Source organism: Panthera onca, chromosome D1 (genome assembly GCF_046562875.1).
Source record: "Panthera onca isolate mPanOnc1 chromosome D1, mPanOnc1 haplotype 2, whole genome shotgun sequence".
Taxonomy (NCBI): Eukaryota; Metazoa; Chordata; class Mammalia; order Carnivora; family Felidae; genus Panthera; species Panthera onca.
Window position 1 is genome coordinate 83,639,520 of NC_138348.1, and position 16,863 is coordinate 83,656,382.

Below are 16,863 nucleotides of genomic sequence, written 5' to 3' on the forward strand. Positions count from 1 at the left end.
CTCCACCACCATCAACCTCCAGTTTGTTCTCTATATTTAACAGTCCCTTATGGTTTTCGTCCCTCTCTGTTTGAAACTATTTTTCTCCTTCCCTTCCCCCATGGTCTCCTGTTAGGTTTCTCAAGGTTCACATATGAGTGAAAATATATGGTATTTATCTTTCTCTACCTGACTTATTTCACTTAGCATAATGTCCTCCAGTTCCATTCATGTTGCTGCAAATGGCAGGATTTCATTCTTTCTCATTGCCAGGTAGGATTCCATTGTATATATGAACCACATCTTTATCCATTCATCAGTTGATGGATATATAGTCTCTTTCCATAATTTGGCTATTTTTGAAAGCTTTGCTATTGTTGAGTTATAGGATAGTTCTATTTTTAGTTTTTTGAAGAACCTCCACACTGTTTTCTAGAGTGCACCAGTTTGCATTCCCACCAACTGTGCTTTCTCCACATCTTCGCCAGCATCTGTTGTTTACTGAGTTGTTAATTTTAGCCACTCTGACCAGTATGAGGTGGTATTTCAATGTGGTTTTGGTTTGTATTTCCCTGATGATTAATGATGTTGAGCATCTTTTCATATGTCTGTTGGACATCTGGATGTCTTCTTAGGAAAGTGTCTATTCAGGTCTTCTGTTTTCTTTGGAAAAAATGTCTATTCATGTCTTTGTTGATCAACAAAACTTACAGTGCAGAAGTTGTTTTTTTTTTTTTGTTTTTTTTTTTAATTTTGATGAGGTCCCAATAGTTCATTTTTGCTTTTAATTCCCTTGCCTTTGGAGATGTGTTGAGCAAGAAATTGCTGCAGCTGAAGTCAAAGAGGGTTTTGCCTGTTTTCTCCTCTAGGGTTTTGATGGTTTCCTTTCTCACATTTAGGCCTTTCACCCATTTTGAGTTTATTTTGTGTATGGTGTAAGAAAATGGCCTAGTTTCATTCTTCTGCATGTTGCTGCCCAGTTTTCCCAGCACCATTTGTTAAAGAGACTGCCTTTTTTCCATTGAATACTGTTTCCTGCCTTGTCAAAGATTAGTTGGCCATACATTTGTGGGTCCAATTATGGGGTCTATATTCTATTCCATTGGTCTTTGTGTCTGTTTTTGTGCCAATACCATACTGCCTTGATGATTACAGCTTTGTAGTGAAGGCTAAATTCTGGGATTGTGATGTCTCCTACTTTGGTTTTCTTTTTCAACATTACTTTGGCTATTTGGGGTCTTTCGTGGTTCCATACAAATGTTAGGATTTTTTTGTTCTAGCTTTGAGAAGAATGCTGGTGTAGTTTTGATTGGGATTGCATAAATGTGTAGATTTCTTTGGGTAGTATTGACATTTTAATAATTTTTATTCTTCCAATCCATGTGCGTGCAATGTTTTTCCATTTCTTTGTGACTTCTTCAATTTCCTTCATAAGATTTCTATAGTTTTCAGCATACAGATCTTTTACATCTTTGGTTAGGTTTATTCCTAGGTTTTGTAGTTCTTGGTGCACTTATAAATGGGATTTATTTCTTGATTTCTCTTTCTGTTGCTTCATTATTGGTGTATAAAAATGCAACTGATTTGTGTACGTTGATTTTGTATCCTGCGGCTTTGCTGAATTCATGTATCAGTTCTAGTAGCTTTTTGGTGGAGTCTTTCGGGTTTTCCATGTAGAGTATCATGTCATCTGCAGAAAGTGAAAATTTGACTTCTTCTTTGACAATTTGGATGCTTTTATTTCATTTTGTTTCCTGATTGCTGAAGCTAGGACTTCCAACACTGTGTTAAACAGCAGTGGTGAGAGTGGACATCCATGTCATGTTCCTGATCTCAGTGGGAGGCTCTCAGTTTTCCCCCATTGAGAATTATATTAGCTGTGGGCTTTTTGTATATGGCTTTTATGACATTTAGGTATGTTCCTTGTGTCCCAACTCTATTGAGGGTTTTATTATGAAGGATGCTCTATTTTGTCAAATGCTTTTTCTGCATCTATTGACAGGATCATATGGTTCTTATCCTTTCTTCTATTAATGTGATGCATCACATTGATTGATTTGTGATATTGAACAACCCTGCCGATATGAATCCCACTTGATCATGGTGAATAATTCCTTTAATATACTGTTGAATTGATTTGCTAGTATCTTGTGAGAATGTCTGCATCCATGTTCATCAGGGATATTAGCCTGTAATTCTCCTTTTTGAGGGTGTCTGTCTGATTTGGGAATAAAGGTAATGCTGGCTTCAAAGAATGAGTCTGGAAGCTTTCCTTCTCTTTCTTTCTTTTCTTTTTTTATTTTTATTTTTTATATATTATTATTATTATTATTTTTGGAACAGCTTGAGAAGGGTAGGCATTAACTCTGCTTTAAATGTCTGGTAGAATTCACCTAGGAAGCCATCCGGCCCAGGAATCTTATTTGTTGAGCGATCTTTGATAATTGATTCAATTTCTTCACAACTTATGGGTCTGTTCAACTTTTCTGTTTCTTCCCGTTTGAGTTTCAGTGGTGTGTGGGTGTTTAGGAATTTGTTCATTTCTTCCAGGTTGTCCATTTTGTTGGCATATAATTTTTCATAGTGTTCCCTGATAATTGCTTTTATTTCTGAGGGATTTGTTCTAATAAATCCCTTTTTGTCTGTGATTTTATCTATTTGGTTCCTCTCTCTTTTCTTTTTGAGAAACCTGGCTAGAGGTTTATCTTTTTTAATATATTTTTAAAAAACCAACTCTTGGTTCCATTGATCTGCCTATTGTTTTTTTAGATTCTATATTGTTTATTTCTGCTCTGATGTTTATTATTTCTTTTCTTCTGCTGGGTTTGGTGTGTCTTGCTGTTCTTCTATTTCCTTTAAGTGTGCTGTTAGACTCTGTATTTGAGATTTTTCTTGTTTCTTGAGATAGGCCTGGATTGCAATGTATTTTCCTCTCAGGACTGCCTTCGTTGCATCCCAAAGCGTTTGGATTGTTGTATTTTCATTTTTAATTGTTTCCATATATCTTTTAAGTTCTTCTCTAATTGCCTGGTTGACCCATTCATTCTTTCGTAGGATGTTCTTTAACCTCCATGCTTTTGGAGGTTTTCCAGACTTTTTCCTGTGGTTGATTTCAAGTTTCAAAGCATTGTGATCTGAAAGTATGCATGATATGATCTCAATTCTTTTATATTATTGAAGTCTGCTTTGTGACCCAGTATGTGATGTATCTTGGAGAATGTTCCATGTGCACTCAAGAAGAAAGTGTATTCTGTTGCTTTGGGATGCAAAGTTCTAAATATATCTGTCAAGTCCATCTGGTCAATGTATCACTCAGGGTCATTGTTTCTTTATGGATTCTGTGTCTACATGATGTGTCCATTGTTTTAAGTGGAGTATTAAAGTCCCCTGCAATTACCACATTCTTATCAATAAGTTGCTTATGTTTGTGAGTAATTGTTTTATATATTTTGGGGCTCTTGTATTCAGCACATAAACATTTATAATTTTTAGCTCTTCCTGATGGATAGACCCTGTGATTATTATATAATGCCCTTCTTCATCTCTTGTTACAGCCTTTAATTTAAAGTCTAGTTTGTTTGATATAAGTATGGCTACTCCAGCTTTCTTTTGACTTCCAGTGGCATGATAAATAGTTCTCCATCCCCTCCTTCTCAATCTGAAGGTGTGCTCAAGTCTAAAATGGGTCTCTTGCAGACAGCATATAGATGGATCTTGTTTGTTTGTTTGTTTGTTTGTCTTTAATTACTTCTGATACCCTATGTCTTTTGACTGGAGAATTTAGTCGATTTACATTCAGTGTTATTATTGAGATATGGGTTTAAAGTCATTGTGATATCTGTAGGTATCATGCGTGTAGTGATGTCTCTCGTACTTTGTGATCCTTGCCACATTTTGTTCACAGAGTCCCCCTTAGGATCTTTTGTAGAGCTGGTTTAGTGGTGATGAATTCCTTTAGTTTTTGTTTTTTTTGGGGAAAACTTTTATCTATCTTTCTATTCTGAATTACAGGCTTGCTGGATAGAGGATTCTTGGCTGCATACTTTAACTGTTCATCACATTGAAGATTTCCTGCTTTTCCTTTCTGCCAAGTTTCAGCAGATAGGTCTGCTACCACCCTTATGTATCTACATTTGTATGTTAAGGCCTGTTTATCCCTAGCTCCTTTCAGAATTCTCTCTTTATCCTTGTATTTTGCCAGTTTCACTATATGTCGTGCAGACGACTGATTCAAGTTATGTCTGAAGGGAGTTCTGTATGCCTCTTGGATTTAAATGTCTGTTTCCTTCCCCAGATTGGGGAAGTTCTCAGCTATGATTTGTTCAAGTACACCTTCAGCTCCTTTCTCTCTCTCTTCTTTTTCTGGAATTCATATAATACAGATATTGTTCCATTTGATTGCATCACCTAGTTCTCGAATTCTCCCCTTTTGACCCTGGATGTTTTTTATCTCTTTTTTTCTTAGTTTCCTCTTTTTCCATAATTTTATATTCTAATTCACTTATTCTCCCCTCTGCCTCTTCAATCCATGGTGTGGCCACCTCCATCTTATTTTTCCCCTCATTTATAGCATTTTAAATTCATTATGACTATTTTTTAGTTCCTTGATCTCTGCAGTAATAGATTCTTTGCTCTCTTATACATTTTTCAAGCCCAGCGATTAATCTTATGACTATTATTCTAAATTCTTGTTAAGTTATATTGCTTATATCTGTTTTGATAAATTATTTAGTTTTCACTTCTTCCTGGAATTTCTTTTGAGGGGAATTCTTCCGTTTCATAATTTTGACTAGTTTTCTGTTCCTTATGAGTTCTAAAAGCTTGTTGTATACTCTGCACCTGCAAGCATTGCTATATTGAAGGGGGGCGGTCATACACTGTCCAGGGCCTGGCCCTTCAAGAGGTGTTTTATGGGAGTGTTACTTGCTCTCTGTTTTTGATACTTTGGTTATTGTATTTATCTACTGGTAGTGATTATTTGGACCCTCCATGAGGTGTGCTTTGATTTTTTCCTTGATGTCACCGTGGAAAGGAAAACAAACAGACAAAAAAACAGGAAATAAAGACATGCAAACACACAGACATGTAAAACAAACAGACGAACACACACACACACACACACACACACAAAATCCAGAAGCAAAAAACCAGAAAAACCAGCTACAAGTAAAGAACAGGGTGGAGGTGATGCTGATGGAAGAGCATATACAAAGAGAGGAAACAGGGGCGGGGACAAAGAGAAAATAAACATTGACTGGGCAGAGAGACTAAATGGCTTAATCCAGAAAGAGAGAAAGGAAAATAAAAAAAAAAAAAAGGAGGGGGGAAAAAATGAAGATGAAGTTGCCCAGACAGATACCCAATCAGTTATCTCTGATTATTCCAGAGAGAGAGAAAGGAAAGTATACAAGGAGGTGTAGAACATGTATCAAGAGACTGGATTAAATATGTCTGCTTGAACAGACCAACAACCAGAGTAACCAGCCTAGAGGAGGGAAGAGATAGGAAGGGAGAATATATCTAAATAACAAGAATTGTCCTGGAATTAATCCAGGCTATGCAGTGTCACTGGTATGGATGATGGAGCAATCTGATTCCACAGCATCTATCCAGCTTCAGCACATATGCAGTTACCTGGTGCAGAAGGGCCTGGTTTGGTGTAGGCTGGTCCCACTTCCACTGTGGGCTATATATCTGACTAATCCCTGAGGCCCCACCTTGGTGGCAGGGGCAGAAATGGTGATCTCCCAGTCTCTTCTTTAGGGACGTGGTGAACTCCATTTGAGTCGCCTTCACTGTGCCGTGGGTGCAGATGGGGGAGTTCTTCTTGCTCCATTGACTCCCCTGACCTGGGGTTTGGCTAGGATTCAAAGTCCTGCTCTGTGCATTCTGGCACTGGGGAAGCGCCTCTCAGTGTGGCCCAATATATGGTCCTGGCTGGCTTTGTCTGTTCCACAGCACTTCAGGGAGGACTGCCTTTTCCTACTGTGGACTGTTCCACTGACCTCGAGGCAAAGCCCTGTGGCAGATGCAGGCAGGCTTTGTTTTGTCCCACTGTACTCCAAGAGGGAGCTGCTTTCTCCTACTGTGGCCTGCACCCTCACCCCTGCCACTGAGCCTGGGGATGACAGACACAGGCAGGCTTTTTACTATACTGCAACACTCCAGGGAGTGGACCACTTTCTTCTACTGCAGACTGAGCCCCTGACTTACCACCACATCTGGGGTAGGCTCCCCTCTTCCCCAGGTGTGCAAACAGGGCAGCTGGCCCCAGTCCAAAGAAAGCCCTGCAGTTAGAGATGGGATCCCTTCCAGTCCCAGTCTGAGGTTTATCTCTTGTCCAGATACAGTCTTACACTTCCCCAGCAGCTCTTTCTCTTCCCTTTGGCTCTGCAAAAGGGGATCCCTCCCCTCCATGCCTATGTGGCCTGTTTTATCTCCCCCAGTTTGCAATCACCCACCTATAGCTCATCAAGGATGTCCTGGTGTCTCCATTTTAGTCTCAGCCTCTTTTCCTCCAAGACTCTTGGGGTTCAGTCATTTGGCTTCAGCACTTTGTTTGAGAGATGTGGGAAGTATGGATTCCCCTACTTCTCCACCATGTTGGCCCTTTCTCCCAGATTTTTTTCTTCTATGCTTTTTTTAAGCCCAGCAATTAATCTTATGACTGTTATTCTAAAGTCTTGGTCAAACATATTGTTTTTACCTGTTTTGAGCAATTCTTTAACTATCATATCTTCCTGGAATTTCTTTTGAGGGGAATTCTTCCGTTTTGCCATTTTGACTAGTTTTCAGTCCCTTATGTGTTTTAACAGCTTGTTATACTTCCTGCACTTGCGAGCACTACTATATTAATAAAGGGGTCATACACTGTCCAGGGCCTGGCCCTTCAGCAGGTGTTTTTGGAGTGTGTTACATTTCTCTGTTGTTGTGACTCTGGTTGCTTTATCTCCCTACTTGTAGAGGTGTTTTGTACCCTCTACTTGGTGTGCTTTGATTTGTTCATTGAAGTAACCCTGGTTAAAAAAAAAAAAAAAATTAAAAGGTGGTGGTGGTGGTGGTGGAAGAAGCTTTATCCCATACAAAGAAATGCAAAAGTAAAAAGTAAAAAGCAAAAAGCAAAAAAAAAAAAAAAGAAAAGAAAATTGGCCAGGCAGAGAAACTATATGGCTTAACCCAGAGAGAGAGGGGAAAATAAGGAGATACAGAAGAATTGTAAAGATGATAAATTAAGTATCTTTGCTTAAACAAACTAACAACCATAATAACCAGATTAGAGAAGGGAAGAAATAAGAAGAAAAAGAAGAAGAAGAACACACACGTGTGTGTGTGTGTGTGTGTGTGTGTGTGTATATATATATATATATATATATATATATATATATAAAATAAGAATTGACCAAGAATTAAATCAGAAAATGTAAAATTTCTGGGTGCCTTGGAACTTGTGGCTACACTGGCCTGGAGGAGGAGCTGTCTGGTTGGTCAGCGTCAATCTTGCTCTGTTAGATCACAGTTATCAGGCAGAGGGCGTGGATTGGTGTAGGTGGGTCCCACCTCCACTGTGGCCCCTTGTCTGTTCCCTGAAGCCCCACCTTATTGGTGATGGGCAGAAAAATGGCAACTTTCCAGTCTTACCTCCCTGACCGGATGTTGCAAACCACTCAGTTCAGGATGTCTTCACAGGGCTGTGTGGGCGTGAGCAGGCCAGTTTTTCACACTCCACAGTCTCCGGTGTCTCCCAGGCACTGGGCTGGGATTCAAAACCCTGATGTCTTAAAGGATACCACTCCGTGTACCTGGTTCTGGGGAAGAGCTACTCTGCCCAGCCAATAAAGGGCCTTCGGCTGGCAGGGCGCAAGCAGGGTTCTTTGTCTTTGGAATGGCTCTTTTTCTTCTTCCCACAGCACTGAAGGGAGAGGATTGCTTTCTCTGACAACAGACCGCAACTCTGAGCTGGTTACTGAACCCAGGGCTGGATCCCCTCCTCCCCAGGTATGTGAACAAGGCAGCCTGCCCTGGTCTGGAGAAAGCTCTGCAGTTAGAAACTGGATCTTTCTCCGTTTTTTTCTGATCGTCCATCTGTTTCTTTTCTTGTCTAAATACAATCATGCATTTCCACAGCCTCTCCTTCTCTTCCTTTTGTCTCTCTGCAGAAGGGGATCCCTGTCCTCCATGTCTATGCCACCGATTTTACCTGTTCCAGCTCACCATAAGGCACCTATTGCCTGACAAGTTGTCCCTGTGGGCCCCTAGGAGTCTCTGTCACTCTGTAGCCCTGACTCTTGGAATTCCAAGTCCTCTGGCCTCAACACTGCTCTGTTTGAGGGACTAGGGAACTTCAGGTCCCCCTACTTCTCCACCATGTTGACTGCCCGAAGGTCTGGGGATGCTTCCTTTTGACAAAGAGGGGGCAAGGAGGGTGACCAGAATTCCAGGGTATCCACGATGTTTCTGTGTCAGCACTGAAAATCCAGCATCCAGGGCCCTGAGTCTAGGCATACAGGGTGGTTATGTATGCTAGCAGAGAAGATTTCTCAGAGGAGGTAGCAGCTAAACTGAGACATCATAGATGCCAGTGGGTCAGTTTTTCAAAGACCTGGGGACAGTTTTACAGATGAGTAGTCAGTGTATCTATAGGCCTTCCAGAGCATTTTCCATATGCATCGTTATAAAGTTTTGCTCTCTCTTAAGCCCCTAGCTTTAACCTATAGGCATCAGGACATCTGTCAGCAGGTGGCTTCACTGACCTTGAGGGGCTTTTGTAAGACCTGAGATGTGTGTAGTAGACATTGCCTTCAGGAGGCTTGCAGCCTTTCAAAGGCAGTGTGTCCAAAAGATCATTCTCTTATCCAGGTATTTCTCTCAGGTTCCTAATAGCAATGATACAACACTGTCTAATCTTATGCTCTGGCACTGCTATCTTTCCCTGCACTAGTGGTGGGGTTCTGTGGGTGGCTCTCCCTATAAGCCTCCCTCTTGCTCCTCCACTTTGATGGCAGACTGCTTCCTTGTCTTTCTATTTCTCCATGTCCCCCTCCCACACATTCTCTATAATGCACACAGGTCCTGAAAGCCCAGCCTAGAGCCTGACAAAGTCTGGTAACTTTTGGTTGTTACCATTGTCACCATTAAAAGGACAACTAGGCCATGACATGCCCTGGCTTCAGCTCTTTCTAAGGTTCTCTTCTTCCTTCATGGTGAAGCTCACAATTCTGTTCCCTGACTGTATTTCCAGCTCCTTTTACCACTCTGTCCCACACCTTCCCTTTCTGCCCGAGTTTCTTGTGGTGTCTCCTTATCTTTGATATCCTACACCTTCATTATCTTGATCTTTCTATTGGAAACTCCCCCTCCTGGCTAACTCCTCATCTACCAGGACTCAGCCAAGTTGTCTCCTCTTTAGTGAAGGCATCCCTGACCATCCCAGTCTGTGCTGCTCCACTAAGACAGCCCTGGAGTTTCCAGAGGTGATGTGCCTTGTCTTACCAGCGGAGGGCACTCTCCAGGTCTTATTGACATTTGCAACTCCAGCACCGGGCACAGCTCAAAGCATGTGGTAGATGCTTAGGAAATGTGTGCCGAATTAGTGAGGACTTTCTTCAGTGGCAGAGAGGCTCTTTTCCTTCCCATTGTCTTCCTTTAGCAAGTTTTTCTCCCACATTCATAGCTCAAGTTCTTTTTCACAAAGCTTTCCTAACTCTGCTCCCAAACCCAGGAGAAATTTCTAACCACTCCTTTCCTCGGCCTCCCAGCTCCTAATTCTTTCTGCTGCTGCAGCACTTACCTCTTTACTTATTTGAAAATTGCTTGCATTTTTGTCTTTAGACAAAAATGCTCTGTGAACTCCTCAAGGGGAGGGAGGATCTTGTTCATCTTGGCCTGCTCAGCACTTTGCATAACGCCTGGCTAGGAGCAAGCACTCTGCAAATTTGCTGAAGGATTGATTGAATGAATGGAGAGAATTCTGTGCAGGGAGCCAAAGTGCCACCCACTTCAAGTGTGAATTAGAAGAGCAATGCTCCCTTTGCTCTGAATGAAGGCAACTCACCCAAGTGTCTGTTTGTACAGCTTTGGTAACTGGATGTTCCCAGTTTAGTCTAAAAATTTAAGGAAATTCACCAAAGATCCCAACTCTTAGATTTTCTGTCACTAAAAGAAACACAACTAGTACAAGATAACTATAAAAATGAATTTCCAGATAACGTAGAACTAACAGAGGATGCTGAGGAAGGGACATAAACTACATTTTAGTGCACTCACTTCCTGGCTGGAGGTAAGGCCAAAGACCGACCCTAATTAGATTAGAGATTCTCTATGAACACTATTGTATGCCCTAGAAGAAATGGCTACATATATCACTGAAGGGGCTTGTTCAAGATTCACAGAAGTGGCTGAGGACCCCATCTTTAAGGTCTGATCACTTGATTCCTCTCCCTGCCCCTTGGGGATAACAATGATAATGTGACTAAGCCAGTGGTAGCTGGATGAACACATTAGTGCTACATCCGGGGTTGGCTTCTGTATTTCCAGAGAGGAAGATATATCAGGAAAGATGCCCTCCCCCCACACTACAATATCCTTTCTTTAGATCAATTCCCAAAGCCCCAATGTGTGGCTATAACATAAAAGTTCTAATAGTTCTCCAGTTTCACATGCATAGTGTCGTGGTTCTAGGGCAGTGTACTCTGGGACCCTGATCTCTACCCTGGAGAGAACTTCATATACAGGGGCAGTCTCTGATGAGCGCTCCTCTGGCTTCTTACTGTCCAAGCTGCACCACTGTGGGAAGAGCAAACATCCCAAGCAGATGAGGAAAATAGAAAGCTCCAGGGAGGAAGGAGAAGTGTGGTGTGAAGACCAGTCCCCTCCTGGTGTGGGAAGTGTGGGGGGTCACTCGTTTATACTACATGTGTCAGCTGCTGGGCTCCAGCTCTGGGACCACAGTCTCTTCAACTACAAACACCAAAGGATTGCCCTAGTGCTTGTTAATGTCTCCCCCACAAGAGAGTTTCTGTGCTCAGGAAAACTGTGGGGAGAGACAGAGCCATAACAAAAGGAACACATGGGCCAGGCAATGTGAGTGAGGAGGACTGAGACATTACTGGGTTTCCAGCACTAGACTAAGAAATTTAATGTGATTTAAACCTCAGAACAATCCAAAGAAGTATGTATATTGTCCTCATTTTATATATGAGGAAACTGTAGAGTTTGGACATGCTATGTAGCTTACTTAGAGTTATACAGCTGACTGATACCCATGCTTCTAACTTCCATTCACACATCATATGCAGGGGACAGGGGCTCCTGAGGGCACCTGGCCTTATCGGAGCTCTTCTATTCAATACCTGGGAAGGCATGATACCTGTAGAGGGTACACATTCAGACTTCCAGCCATTCTGACAGGTTGGTGGCACATAGAACATCCAAGCTGTTTTTTTAATTCCTTGTTATAAAACTTCCCAGCCACCTTAAGCTAACACCCTGGTATACTGGGAGCTTGTGCGACCTCCCCTGGCTGTCCAGAGGAGAAGCTCTTTCAGATCTTGGATGCGTCTTAAACCAAGTGAAATCTGGCTCTTCAGCCTCTCAGGTTTCCCACTGACCCATTCATTTACTCAATGAATGTGAGTGTTTATTGATCATCTACTAGGTCCTGGGACAGAGGTTTCCAGGAGTGATATCTACGTCACATAAATACATTAATTCAGACCTAGACAGAGCAGGAGCCCTTTAATTAACACATTGTTCTTTTATAGCACAGACTTTCTTGTCAGGTTAGCTTGATTGTACATCTGGCAGAAGCTGGGGACTTTTATTTTTTTTATCTTAAAAAAATTTTTTTAACATTTTATTTATTTTTGAGACAGAGAGAGATAGACCATGAATGGGGGAGGGGCAGAGAGAGAGGGAGACACAGAATCGGAAGCAGGCTCCAGGCTCTGAGCCATCAGCCCAGAACCCGACGCAGGGCTCGAACTCACGGACCGCGAGATCGTGACCTGAGCTGAAGTCGGATGCCCAACCGACTGAGCCACCCAGGCGCCCCGAAGCTGGGGACTTTTAAATGACCTGTCTAGAATAAGCACCAATTAAAGCATTAGACAAATTCAGCTTTGACAGCTTCCAACTTGCTTGCTTCTAGCATGAGTATTAAGTGAGGAATTGCTGCTGAAATGCCATACCAAGGGCTTGCTAGGCCCTGTGTGCACCCAAGAGTGGAGAATAGGAACCAGCCAGTCAGAGTGATGCTGGTGTAGGGGTCGGTCTAAAAGGCTGGTTGGTCTCAAGAGGAGAAAGTGACTTTAATGCTTTTCAATCTCATTATCAAAATGTAAGAATTCTATTTCTTAGTCCATGAGTTTTTCTTTATATTAGCTCAACTGCTTAAACAAACAGCTCCGACATTTCAATGGTTGTGATGGTTTACTACTGCTGGTACAATAAAATGCCACAAGCTTAGCTTAAAAAACAAATTTATTGTCACAATTATGGAGGACAGAATCTGACATAGGTCTCACTGGGCTTGTATCTAGGTGACCACAGGGCTGCATTCCTCTGGAGGACATGGGGAGAATCCACTTCCTAGCCTTGTCCAGCTTCTAGATGCCACTGTGTTTGCTGGCTCCGGGCCCCTTCCTCCACTTTCAAATCCAGTCACTGCCTCACTCCACCTCTGCTTCAGTGCTTACATCTCCCCCTCTGACTCTGACTCTCATGTCTCCCTCTTTCCTTTGGAAGGATGCTTACAATTACAATGGGCCATTGGATAATCAAGAATATTCTCCAGATCTCAAGATCTTTAACTTAACCACGTCAGTAAAGTCCCTTTTACCAGAAGGTAACACAGGCGCTGGGGATTATTTTTCTGCCAATAACACTTTCAAAATATTCAATTGGGTGTTTCTGGATAGTGGAATGTCTTCTTTGTGGTCCTTTCTGGATCTAGGATCCTTCCTTCCTATGACACCTTTGAGGCCATGTGGTCTTCTCCTTTCAGCTGTCAGAAAAGAGAAAGGGAAAAGAAGCATGCATACTTTTTTTATGTTTTAAGTTCAGGAATCAGGGGGTAAAAATGGGAGTGGCCCTACTCACTATTACTACTAGAGACCCACTAGCAAAATTTTTGCTTCCTGTCCCCACAACCTTATTTTTTGTTGGCCTAGAGGTCTTAGTTCCAAAAGGAGGAATGCTTCCACCAGAAGAAACAGCAATGATTTCACTGAATTGAAAGTTAACACTGCCATCCAGCCACTTTGGGATCCTCACACCTCTGAATCAACAGGAAAAAAAAGAGAGTGATGTCGTTGGTTGGAGTGGCTGATCCTGACTACCAAGAGGAATTTGGACCGGTATTCCATAATGAAGGTAAGGAAGAGTATATCTGGAATAGGGGAGATCCCTTAGGGCATGTTTTAGTAAGGATGGTGAACTACAACAACTCAATTCAGATAGGACTCCTATTGGCCCAGACCCTTCAGGAATGCAGGTATGGATCACCCCATCATGTAAAGAACCACCACCAGCTGAAATGCTTACTGAAGACCAAAGGAATATAGAATGGGTAGTGGAAGATGGTAGTTATAAATACCAGCTACAACCAGGTGACCAGTTACAGAAACAAAGACTGTACTTGTCATGAGTATTTGTTCCTTAATTTGTAATAAATACTTTTGTGCGTGTATAAACAGACAAGTGAGCATGACACCATCACTACCCCTAAGGAATTCACAGTCTAACTGGACAGACATAAATATATACAAGCAACTTTAATGCAGTTAAATTGCCCTGACTGCTCTAAAGGAGACACAGGAAATTCCACAAGGAAGCCATGAGGGTCCTGTGAGAATTTACCAGGGGTCCTGCCAACAGGGGAGAGGAAAGGAAAGAAGTAGAGGTGAGAAGGCACCCAAACTGGTGTAATCACACTGCACAATCCTGCCTCCCTGCCTGCCCAGGGGTAGACAGTAGGTACTCCATACAGTGGGTATAGCAGTCCAAGGCCTAAGGCTTGTACTAGAGAGAAGAGATTTTTTAAGAGAAAGAGAAAACAACGTTATGGACACAAAAGCAGTTTTATAGCAGTAAGTATTGTTAGAATAAAAAATCACAAAAAATTACCAATTTAAAATAATTGACCAAGAATCCTCACAAAATCTGAAAAGGTAACATACTACGTAACCAAATGTGACACACTTTTGAAGTTCTTTTACTGCTACATTTTTTTCTTTCCTTTTTATTTCTTTTTTGTTGTTGTTTGATATATCATAATGATTTTGTGACATAATTTTCTATTACAAGGACAGAAAGATCATCCAGTCCTTGTTCTTAGCATAGTTGATTGATTGATTGATTGATTTTTGCAGTTTAATAAACTCTGTATTACTAACAGAATGTACATTTGTAAGATTGTTGTCAAACTAGGGGGAGTCTTTCTCACTTTTTCTGCTGCTCATGAGTACCAGTTTTCTTTCACATTGACTGGTCTTCAGGAACACTTCAGTAATGGTGCACACTAGCCTGTTGGTCACCATGTTCTTATTTAACAGTGTATGTATTTTGTTAACTTTTGTTATCAATGTATTTTTTATTAGATATAATAGTTTCTTCTCCTACATATATGTTCTACTGTTCTTTATTTTTTTTAATTTTTAATGTTTATTCATTTTTGAAAGAGAGAGAGACAGAGAGTGTGCAGGCGAGGGCAGAGAAAGAGGGAGACACAGAATCTGAAGCAGGCTCCAGTCTCTGAGCTGTCAGCCCAGAGCCCAATGCAGGGTTTGAGTTCACAAACCATGAGGTCATGACCTGAGCTGAAGTCAGACACTTAACCAGCTGAGCCACCCAGGTGCCCCCATCCCTCTTTATTAATTATCACATAATCTAAGCATTTATTTACCATTTGTATTAGACATACATCTCTCAACTGTTCACTTAAATGGCTGCAAACCGTATAAATACATACCACTGAACACAACTGAAGGGACCCCCATACAGAATTCTTAGTATCCAAAATGCCCACAGCCTTGCCACTGCCTCAGGAAGTAGGGAAAAGGGCAGCAGTGTAGAGGGAGGAGACAGACTCAGGCTTGGAGGGCCCCTGTTCATGTTAGTTCCTCTCAATGTGAATTTCCCTGCCTCCACAACCACTCTATCATCTTAGGTAAGTCACTTAAATGTGCACCCTGGTGTTCTCTTCTTGAACATGAGTGTAAGGTTCATGTTTACAGTGTGCTTGAGAGCCAAAGGGGATCCATGCATGTAAATGGCCCAAGGTTGGTTTTGGCACACAGTAGGTACTCAATAAATACTGGCTAGATCCTCCTTAAACTAGCTCTTGCAGTGACTTAATCAGAACTTCCAAACAGGCCTATTCTTGGGCTGGCTACCCCAAGGGAATCCCTCTACAAATAGGAATTTGTTCTGCTGCTGTGGGAATGAGGTCTGGCCTTCTGTCTCTCATAAACCCTTGGTGACCCAGCTGTCTCAGAGCTTTTCTTGAAGAGCTTTCCAGATGGCATAGCTTTAATTTAACATACTCTGGCATCCAGAGGAATTGCTGGGGCTGGGCTTAGGAGAGGAGTTCTTGCTGAATCTAAAGAGCATGGGCTGCCCACACTATGAAATGATTCAGGGCTCTGAGCACACTCTGAACTTCATGATGCAGCTCAGCAGCCTCTGGGCATGAGAGAGTGACTGTCACTCTGTGAGAAGAGGGTCTGCATCCTGTACACCATCTTGTCTCCAGCCAGCAAGGGAAGAGGGACAGGGTGCAGAGCATAGTGCAGTAAATGTTTAAAGTGATATAACAGCATATTTTTTGTTTTTCATGGATATTTATAGCTTAGGAAAGTTTTCTGTGATGTTATCTCACAATAACTTGCAAGAAGCCCATGAACTGGCCAGACAGGTACTTCACAGCAATAGGAAGATGAGGTTTCAGGATGGTAAAGGAGAAGATAGATAGCATAGAGCTGGGGTTGGAAGAGGTAGCAGGGCTAGAATTTGAATCCCTGCCTTTCCTCCTCTGACATACTTACTGTCTCTCCAGACCCTGGCACATGAAAGTACAGTCATTTCTGTAATTCTCCAGGTGGTCCCCAAACCAGTAGTGCCAGCATCACCTAGAATGAGTAGGAATGCCAACTCTCAGGACCCACCTCAGACCCACTAAGTCAGGACCTTGACAACAAGATCTCCAGGTGATTCTGACACAGGTTCCTGTTTGAGAAGTATGGCTAGAATTAAAGCAAAACCTCATATCCTCCAGAGTGTGACATAAGGAGAGCACCAAAATGAAAATGGATAAGGTTGATTGATGCTCATTGCCCATCCCTTTCCAGGTCCCCTGATCCTGGAATTCTGTCATGTTGTTTCCTGTATCCACCAGCCTGTGAAGACCCCCAAGCATAAACTAATTATCATTAGTTTGGGTGACCCAAGTGCAAACAAACCCTCCTATCTTTGGTTTCCCCTTTTGGTTTCCTTCCAGTGTGATACACTGAGACTCTCAAAAGACTCTTCTTTAAACACTAACAAAACAAAATAGAAATTGCTAGAGAGTCCTAGTCAGAGACTGTTGAGTTCTGCCTTTTCCCTGTCCTTTCTCAGAAGGACATCCTGGAAGTGGGAGAGGATCATGGACAGAAGTGGAACCACTGCCCCAACCATGAGTGAACAGTGAGACCCTGCCATCTATACTTAGCGGGGAAAGAACACTTGTCCCCTCAACCCTACAGGTGAGATCTGAGTCATTTGTTCATGGGAGACTTGTGTTTCTGCCTTCACATAATTATGCAAATCCCTTACCAAGGGTGTCCCTGTCATTTACCTAAGTCCTATCCCTGCTCTCACCCCAGCTTAATCCTACCTCCTCCCAAAAAC